We start from the raw sequence: 10348 nt of genomic DNA, 5'->3' as shown, positions 1-10348 counted from the left end.
ACTGTGTTGGTCACTGAATTCCTGCCGTGTACAGACTCCAGCCTGTAGCCCCTCCGTCCCTTGTTCTTTAAAGGGAAGCTACACAATTAAGAGGCCCAGGGTTTTAGGAGACAGTCGGGCTCAGCGAGGCTGAAATCTCCTCCAACAGCTCTAACCATACACTGAAATTTTAATTTTAGCGAAACTGTTGCATAGCTGTCTTCTCTAGAGATCTCGGGAAGAAATTATGACCTCACTTATTTGTTTATTTATGCTGTTACTTATTTATTGTGGGTGCTCCGATGAGAACTTAGTCCTGTAACAAGTGGCAGATTTATTTCCCTATATCCCTCTGTAGTTCCTGTAAATGAGAGAGAAGAAAGCATTCAAATACCCACACAGACTTCGTTTTCAGGTGTGCTTCCTAGCTACCCTTCTACCCAAGCCCAGCCTCCCCGGCTCGTCGGGCACTTCAGCCACCTCCTAGGTGATGTCTCCTCTGTGTCCTCTACAGACTGTCTGCCACATTAGTATGCTGGCACATCTGCTGGTTTGCTTCTGTAAATACTAGGATCTGAATCACACCACTCTGGTGGCCAGTGATGAACCATTCTTTCTAAAAAAGAAAAAGAAACAGAAACTCTCTCTCTCTCTCTCTCTCTCTCTCTCTCTCTCTCTCTCACACACACACACACACACACACACACACACACACACACACACACGCATGCTAAACAGGTTTCTCACTAGATCTATTTCTGTGGTGTCTCAGCCAGCAGGTATGATCTGGCTCAGTTGGAAACATCGTTGATAAAGGGTACACCCTTTGTGAACCTCCTAAGACAGCAATCCTTGCCGCATCATGGTCACTGATTACTACATAATTAGGCATAGCAACTAATTCTTGCCAGTGGACTCTCAAATATGATCACAAAAGTCTAGGCGGGCTCTGCACATAATTCCTTTGGTGAGTTCTACAACACAACCACAGCCCTGAATTTGGGCCCTCCCCCATGGGCTCTCCCCTATGTAGGGAGGTATTAGAACTTCCGGTAGTTTGAAAGTTAACAACAGAAAAGGAACACACGGAGCTTCAGTGAGTGACACCAAACAGTCTGGCCGTCTAGCTAGATAGTGTCTGTTCTCCTGCACAGAAGGTGCATGCTGTCTGCTCACATTCCACGCCCCAGTGCGGCCCCAACAGACTTCGCTACCTGGATGGCTCCTGTTATTGCCACTTTCTTGCCTCTGTCTCCCTCTCTGTCTCTATCTTCCCCTTCCTCTTCCTCTTCCTCTCCCTCTCCCTCTCCATCTCTATGCCTCATACTACATTGAAGTCTTAGAAACCCACAGAGCCTCCCAGAAGGCTTATCCCATTCTCTTGCCCAGTCATGGTCAGCTATGCTGCAAAGGGCTCCTTCACTGACTTTATGAGAAACAGGGCTTCTTGACTTTCTGCTGAAACCCCAATGTCTTTTACCTGCTTTGAGCTTCTGAGCCTCTCTTCCCACAAGTAGAGCCAGCCCTGGGGGGGGGGGGGCAGCTGTCCTCTTCTGCTCCAGGAATGCATGGCATGGCAGCTAAGCAGTCAGTAGAGAAGGAAACACCTAGGTTAGATTGCGGATTCAGCAAATAAAAATACTGGGTGCCTAACTGAATTTCAAGTTCAGATAACCAGCAAATACATTTTAATGTAAGTTTGTCTCCAAGCCCAGTTTGAGTACACTTCTCTTTTTCTGCTAAGAGGGCAGTGGTCTGGTACAGCTTATAAGGAGAGTGCTGAGTGGAATCACCGGTTGCCAGGATGCTCAATAAATCAAAGGAATTCTCTGAGGGCGGTCCCATGTGGGCCAAGAAGGCAGAGAGAACATCACAGGCTGTCACCAAAGTAAACATAACAGCCAGCCTCTGGACTAACTCACAGTAACCTGTCAAGGTAGAATTTACATCATCCCCATTTTACAGATGAGACAACTGAGGAAGAATGCAGAGTATATAGCACATAGCAACCACGTAGCTATGAAATAGACAGCATCTTTCTCATCTGACCTAGAGCATCTGTCTATGCAAGTTAGAGCCCCAGAGCATGCTTAGTTGGAACAGTGAGGATTCCAGTGCTGGAAGCATGGTGAGTAGCAATATGCCTGAAACCAAGAGGAAAATGGAACAATGCACCCAATTGAGAGCTTTCCTTATGCCATGACAGCTCTGCACAGACAGGGACAGAGAGCAATGGAGACTGTTGAGAACACAGGCCCAGATGAGGAACTCTGGCAAAAGAGAGAGAGAAACACATTTTCTGATTTAAAGACCACCCAGGTGTGTGCTGGCCTGTCCCCATTTTAGGGTCTTAGCTTCTTACTTCTCAGTAAGAAAAGAAACAGATGTGGTCCTCATTCATCCATAATGGAGGCAGCGGGGAGGGGGGCTTGTGTGGTGGGCAAGCGCCAAGCTGTCTTTGGCCCACAGTCTGTCTTCAAAGACAGAGACATTAACTTTCCCAGTGTTGAAGCCATTGTTAGCTGCCCACTCAAAGCCCAAAACCTAGGAGGCAACTAACACATGCACTTCCAGTAGCAGAGGCATTAAATAACGCACAGCAGTCTTGGTGGGATAGGTAGTAGTGTCATCCTGCCTGGCCTTGGGATTCTGGAGTCACCTCAGATGAGTGACACTTCACTGGAATCATCAGCGGATAGATGGGGGTGGCAGGCTTGCTTCCCTCCCTCACCCTTTCCTTCCCACCCCCCATACCCGGGTCACGCCAGCCTATTCTGAACAAATATCTCCAAAGTTTGGGGGGTAGGGATGGGAAAGCGAAGCCCTGTTCAACAAATCCTTTACTTTTTTTTCCCCTTCTAGGAGCTGCAGACCGTGGTCTCCTGCTTATTCAGCCTTCCCCTCCCAACCCAGGCCTGGAAATCTCTGTGGTTATGAGTCAATGATCAGACAGGAGAAGGGCACGCTTACTATAGGGGAGGAGGATTCAGCAGGGCTCTGGGCTTTGATGCTGCTTCTATTACATCCTGAATACATGAAAGAATATGGGAGGGAGAGGAAGAAATATAAAAGGGCAAAGGAAGAAAATGTTATTTTTCTTTAAAAAAAAAAGAAGAAGAAGAAAGAAGAAAGAAAAAAAGTTGAAGGGGGAGGGAAAGGGGTTGGGGAAGGAGAAATGTCTGTTTTGAAATATCCCTAGTAACAACCTCACATATCTTTGGGAGACAAAAGCTGGTTACAAACTGAGTTAAGGCAGCTCCTTCCAGGCCTCATCTTCCCAGGAAATAATGGCAGAGAGGCGTGTTTGGTGGGGGATGATGCTCAAATAGCAATGTCCGTGAAGCTGGGGTTAATTACAGGAAGGACTTCCAGGGTAATTGCCCAAAAACAACACAGGGAGCCAAGTCTAACTTCGCAGGCCCCAATTCAGTTCTGTGCCACTTCAGAAGGACCCCAGACACTGGTCCGCTGGGGGGATGGGAAGCGCCCAGGGAGGGTCTTCCCAAAAAGCCGGTGCTCTGCACCCTATCCACCTCAGTCCAGTGTGGTTCCTTCTGTTCAGCCTCTGAATATTTACCTGTGAAAAAACCACAGATGACTTGCTGCTTGCCACATACAGAAATTATTAGTTTCATCCCCAAGATAGACCTACACACCAACAACCCCCCCCCCAAATCAGCTCATCAGTTAAGTAAAGTCTGGCTGGGGAGGAGCCAGGTGGGTGTTTCTAAAGTTTCTTCAGGGTGTGGGTTTCGCCCAGATCCTCTGAGAGTGCTTTGTCTCTATTCCACACCCCCTTTAAGAGAGTAGAGCATGCATTATAACCATATGGCAAGTACCACTTCAGATAATTAAGCCCAGAGACCTACCACATTCTGCAAGGGGGAGAAAGGGCTGGCAACCGGGACAGGACACCTGAGCTAGTAGGAACTGGCAAGCACTTAGAGATGTTCATAAAGACCTCCATCCATTAAGGAGCGTCCACTTGGCCATACCCTGTGTCATTCCTACCACAGATGAACTCATAAAATTTCAGAGGCTGGGGCTGGGGACATGGCTCTGTGGTTGGTACCATTTGCTGCTGTTCAAGACTGACAGAGTTAGACTCCCTCAAGGGAGTTCAGTTTCTACGACTCACATCCAGCAACCCACAATCTCCTGTAACTACTACTCTAAGAGATCCAGCAAGCTCTTCTGGCCTCTGAAAGTATGTACACATATGTGGCATACACACAGAGAGACCATAAAAAGTGGCAATAAAAATAAAATCTCTTAATTTCTTTTTTCGGAGAATGGCAGTGCACACCTGAATCTGTGCATTCGAGAAGCTGAGTTTGGAAGATGGGAAGTTTGGGGTCACCCTGGGAAACACAGAGAGACCTTGTCTTGGAAAACAAATGAAACTTTCAGAGAACACTGGGAGCCCTTTCTGTTCTTCCTGGAAGGACCAGGGTGAAAAGTTTTTTCCAGGCCTCTGCAGGGATCTTTTGATGGCTGTCGAGATGGGTCGGAGAGGATAACCAGAGATCGTACTGCTAACCTCAGAAACTCTGGCTAGCCATTAGACCTCACTACTTTTTCTTGGGATGCTGGCAGGCCATGCATCGTGGGCAGAAGATGCACAGAAATGACTGGGTGATGGTTTAAGCTCCCAACCTTTCATGCTAGGCTCAGTTTTACCACTTAGGAAGCAAGAAAGTAAAGTAGCCGATGCCCCTCTGTGGTCCCACACGTGACTCTCTGAAACCTGGGAGCTCCTCACACAAGTTATCCGAACTTGAGGGCAGGGACCGTATTTCATCAGTTCTTTTCCATCTCAAATAACACCTTCTACCATAGTGCGAAGTTAATAAATAAATATTTTGAATGGATTCATTCAGGCATGATTGAACAACCTTTATGTCTCTTTCTTCAATTGTTTATAATAAAAGATTTGTGGATGGGTACTGGAGAAATGCCCCTTTTTCTTTAAATCCCATAGGCTTGCTTCCAAAGATGAAATAGGAATCAATCGTTGTAATAACTAACATTTATTTTGCACAAACACATTACGTACTGATCTCAATTATGTCTCAATGCATCCCTGTAGAGAAGCAGCCATTCTGATTCTCATGCCACAGGTGAGGAAAGACAAAAGAATCCGAGAGATGAGCTGTGCAGTGGGAAGACTGTGAAACCAGGCTTAGACCGTCTGACTCAGAACTATGAGCTGAAGCATGCTCCTGGAATGCATCAAGGGTCTTGCTGTGACCATGGCAACTGGCAGGCAGAGTGTTCTTGGTCAAGTCATTGTCTCTAACTGGGTCAAAAGGCATCCCTCCTAGCTACATGACAGTGGCATCCCCTTTACCCAGAGACTGACATCTCAGGTTTCTGAGTGCATACTTTAGGTCTCAGATCCAGCAGCCCCTCCTTCTGAAACCCTTCAGCCACCAGTACCACCCAGTGCTAAGAAAGACAGGACTTCCTGTACAGACTGTGCATTTCACTGTGGTGACTGGACCAGTGGCTCTTTCTGCTAAAGCTGTGAACTCCCTAGTAGCAATGAACGTATTTACCTTATTCATCATTGTATCATAACTGCCAGACTAGTACATAGAGTTATCACACTCAAATGTACTTAGCAAACATCAGTAGAGGCCCCACCTTCTAAAAAATGTGAAGATGTTGGACAACCAGCCTTCTTGCTGTGAAAGCACCTGAGTGCAGTCAACTAAAAGTGGCCAGAGCCTTAGATGAGGACTTTGACAGCTCAAAACAAGGTGAAACCAAGGCACATTGTCCACAGTTTGCATAAGTTAAAATGATCGATCCCGGCCTGCCAGAGACTGGGTGATTCTAGACATTCACCCAGGGAAGACAGCAGGAAGAGCTGCTCTCTACCCACCCTCTTCCTCACGGGGTCTCAGATGCAGGTAGGCTTCGGAAGGGTCTGGGATCAAAACGCTGCCGGCTTGGGAACTGAGCAACTAAAGCCTGTCTGGAGAGTAAGGGAATAGCCGCTTGAGATGCACACAAGTCCCCAGAAACAGATCATAGCAACAAGCATGCCCTGGGGAGGAGGCGCCTTTCTGCTTGTACACAAGAGCAATAGCAGAGGCACAATGCAGAAGCCCCCCTCCCAGCTGGTTGAGCACACTCCATTCAGTTGGCTGGAATGACTGTCTCCCTTTCAAGTGGGCTGGCTCATCCCCCCCACCACCACCTCCTCCTCCTTGCTTAGTGCTTTAGTCACATACCAGACACATCTCACAGAGCAGACCCAAAACTCCAGGTGGCAGAACCCCAGTTTCATATAAATTAGGCTGAGGAACACTGAGTAGACACATTTTTTGTTTAAATCATGCAGAAAGAGAACTTTCTCAGGGGCATAAATCTGGCCCAAATCTACCCATGAAGATACAATTGAGTGTATAGTGTATAGTGAAAACATAAAATTATCTAGAAGTCTGTTGCTTCCAAAGAGCAAGGCCAACTTTTTATCTAACCAGAAAGAAATGACATCACACACACACACACACACACACACACACACACACACACACACAAAAGATGCAAAAGTTGCAGCATTGCAAAAGGACCAGATGCATGGCCTGATTCATTATAAAAACACAGTATGCCCAGCAGACAGACACAGGCATCTCCCGGCAACACATCAACTCATTCATCCCAATGGCAGCAGAGTCTCCGTGTACACAGGGCACTGGAGTTTGCACAGTTAGCCTCTCTAAGGGAGGTCTCTGTTCTCTTTTCCAGAGTGTAAAGTAAGAGAAGGAAATGAGGGAAGAAAATTGATGGCATTGAAGAACAAAGAACAAAGTAGGGAGGGAGAAAAAGCTAGCTAACACAGTTCATGGAGAATCCCTCTAAACACACCCTTTGAATACGGCACATTGTACGTTATAATATACAAACTGCTTTCCTAGGATCAATAAAAGACTTGTAATTTCTTCACTTATCTAGATCCTGTCCCACTTGTAGTCAGGAGGCAATATGACAACTTTAATGTTCTGATTGTCACTGCTCTAACAAATTTCTACTGGCATTTAAGAGTGTGAGAACCCACACTTATGGACAGTCGCCACCAACCAATCCCACCATTCTACAGGATGGCTTTGGTAACTTAAAATGTCTGGGGGAGGGCAAGTGGAGATACCAATAGCTTTTCATGCATACTGTTTAAATTCCATGGCAGTTTGCCATCAAGCTCATGTTATTCAACTCACAGTGACTTCAAGGACTGCAGAACAACAATCCAAGGGCCTCATTTCTCAAAATATATGTCATCAGTAAGAAAGGGGGAAATGTTTCCTTAGATAGATAGAAAAGAAAATGGCACTGTGTTCCTCAACCCTAATGTGTGCCAGAAGGTTCATATGCTGATAAGTTTTTTTTTTTTTCATGTATCATGTTCCTGATTTTTATTCAGTGACAGTTGAAAATTGGACAGTTAGGTGTAAAATGAAAACACTAGGGGTAAAGAATTAAAGAGGAGAGTTAATGAGAATTGAACAAGGAAGCAGTATCTTCAATTGAATATAGACAAGCAGAAAGTCACTTGCTGGTACTGTGCTGACACTGGTCTCCTGTGACCATGACATGGCAGTTTCTTGGGTCCAGCCATCTCACAAACAAGTCTCATCTTGTTAGCAGGGTCAAAACTGAGTTCATAGTTCCAAGCTCCAGAACCCAACTCCTATCCTGCTTCTTCAGTGTATTCATGTTTGTCTGTTAACCAGAAAAGAATATAAAGAGGGAAGTTGCCATTCTAAGCTAAGGCACACAGGTTGGAAATGTGCTGCCTGTCTTGATGTAAAGCTTGCCCACTCCTTTGTTCCCCTATCACTCTAAATTACAGGTCAAAGTCCAAGAAAGGGCATGACTGCAAAGAGCTGAGTCAAGTGTTCTGAAACCAAGTGACCGGGAAAGACCCACTCACTCATACTTACTTTCTTGCTCAACCCCTTGTGCCAAAATATGATTGGTCAATGCAAGAGCCCACTCCCATTCCCATCCTTTAAAAATGTCGTACAATCTCCTTTTGGTAAAGATGTTCAGATCTTTACCAAATTGGCAGCCTCCCTGTGTTCTTAAAAAATAAAGCTTGTATTTTAAAGCTTCTGTCTCTGAAGTGAATTTTCTTGGCTTCCACCCTGAAACCAACAATGACGATGGGAATGAGAAGTGTTTGAGTCACTATGGCAATGCCATACAAAGTCTCAGATTCCAGCCAATTTCCTTCAGGACATCATGTTTTGGGTAGGCTTCTAAGACTTGCCATAGCACCACCATGCTTTTTGTTGGGATCATCCCTACTAAGCAACAGAGCTCCACACTTCCCATCTTCCTGACAGCAGCCTTCAAAGTGGAATCTACACTCCCACTATAAGATCAGCTCCTGCCCTTCCTCTAGCAAATGCCTACTCAGCCTCACAGCTTGAGAATCCGGTTTTCTTGGTCACTGAGCTCTTTTGTGCACTTTGAAATGAATCACACTTACGGTGACAGCTGAGATTGTAGTCACAATTCCCAGACCTCACCTGGGAGATAGAGAGTTCATATTTGTCTCATTTGAGCCTGCGTTTTTAAAATGAGTACATTTCATATGAAAATGTGTACTGCCAGTACTTTTAAGCACCTAAAGATCCACACCAGCTAGACTCTGGTCTTATGGTGTTTGATTGTCTCTCCGTCCTTTTTGGGAGAGATGATACTGTAAAAGAAGCCCCCTAATCCTCCTCCCAACAGTGTTTTAAAGAAAACATGTCAGCCTGGCTAGGGTCAAGAGACAGCACAGCAAGAAGGAAAGCTATTTAGAGGACTAAAACACCCACGTACCTTTGTTTTGATTGAAACTGAAGCAAAGGGACTAAGATTCTCCCAAAGGCCTCTCCTATGGCGAGGTTCCTCAGCGTGACATACAGATAACCTTTCTAACGTATGTTCTTCATTCCACACCAACATGTGTATGCCATCTCAGAGCATCCCAGAGCTCTTCAGGTCACTGTTGAGCCACTTGTAGAAATGTCCAAGATGGGACACTCTTTTTCAAGCCAAAGGGTCACTTCAAAAATCAGCTGTGAAACCAAGAATGCCTGCTAGCACCACCACTGTTCACCTGCCAAGGGACCTTAGAAAACCCCTGAGCCCTTTCTCAGTTTATGAATAAGTATAATGAAGGTGACAGCAACAACAATCAGTAACCCTTCTATGGTTTTCTGAACATGAAATGAGAACACGCAGGTGAAGGAACTGCATAAATGTTCAATGTTAGGCAGCTTCAGTTACTCTGCTGATTATGGTAAGCAGTGGCTCCACTCTAGGTGCTATGTTTGGCTTGACAGACAAATTATCACTTGATGATTAAAACGACCCTGTGAGTCAGGCACCCATCCCATAGCCATTTAACACATATGGAAAATCAAAATAGAGAGAGAATGAAAAATTTGTCCACAACTGTCTTTGGTTATGAGGTCAGGCCAACTATGAATCAAGTTGTGCTTAATATTTTAATCATGTCATAGTTTTGGTTTTGGGCAGGAGACTTTTGGGTTTGGGTTTGAGTTTGGTTTTAAGTCTGAGTCTTCTTCCAGGCTAGCCTGAAACTCATGGAGATCTTTTTACCTCTGCTCTTTGAGAATTTGGGATTAAAGGTGTGAGCTATTATGGCCAGCAACATCATAGTTCTTTAAAGAACAATCACACAGTAGTTGTAGTAGCAGAAGAAAGCATTATTCGTATTGAGTTATTCTGTGATGTGATGAAAATCCTGTGGTGAGCACAACATGTGTTTTCAGTCTTTTAACTATGGTTATGAGCTAGAAAAGTTTAACTTTTTATTTTTTGTTGTTGGTTGCCTGGGCGTGGTGAAATGTCACAGGTTATATTATTCCAGAGGGCTGAAAATCAGTTTACTTAGTAGGCTTAAGGACGTGACTACTCTATGATTTCAATCTCTACTGACTTCCAATTGGTGTTTGTGATTAGTCTACAGAGATCAATAGACATCAATCAATGTCTATGGGGAAAAGTACATGAAAGAATGAAGGAATGAAAACTCTTTGCTGGGAAGTGCTGGACATAAAATTTGAATAAACCACCTTCTCTTATACTGGGCTCTGGAGGTGTGGAATGATGGGCACCTGGACTATCAATCCAGTCTTTGAACCTTTGAAAAGGATCAACCAGTGAGGAGCTGCCTTTCAAGTTTCTAGACTCTCTTGGGGTTTTTTTTTTTTGTTTGTTGGTTGTTTTTTTGTTTGTTTGTTTGTTTATTTGTTTGTTTCTTTTTTGTCAACTTGACACAAGTAAGGGTCATCTTAGAAAAGGGTACCTCAGTTGAGAAATTGCCTCCAAAAGATTGGCCCAT

At 44.9% G+C, this 10348-nt stretch overlaps 1 long non-coding RNA gene across 1 annotated transcript; it reads right to left on the bottom strand.

Annotated features, from left to right (window-relative positions):
• Positions 1-249: 249 nt before the first annotated feature.
• Positions 250-9343, bottom strand: LOC129686731 (uncharacterized). The gene is made up of 3 exons (XR_008721688.1): positions 8818-9343; positions 1460-1559; positions 250-340 (listed from the first exon to the last, which is right to left on the bottom strand). It is a non-coding gene; the product is annotated as an uncharacterized LOC129686731 (long non-coding RNA).
• Positions 9344-10348: the final 1005 nt, after the last annotated feature.

The sequence above is a fragment of the Psammomys obesus genome, unplaced genomic scaffold (genome assembly GCF_907164565.1).
Source record: "Psammomys obesus unplaced genomic scaffold, mPsaObe1.curated_primary_1811, whole genome shotgun sequence".
Taxonomy (NCBI): domain Eukaryota; kingdom Metazoa; phylum Chordata; class Mammalia; order Rodentia; family Muridae; genus Psammomys; species Psammomys obesus.
This window is presented reverse-complemented; position numbering and strand designations above follow the sequence as displayed.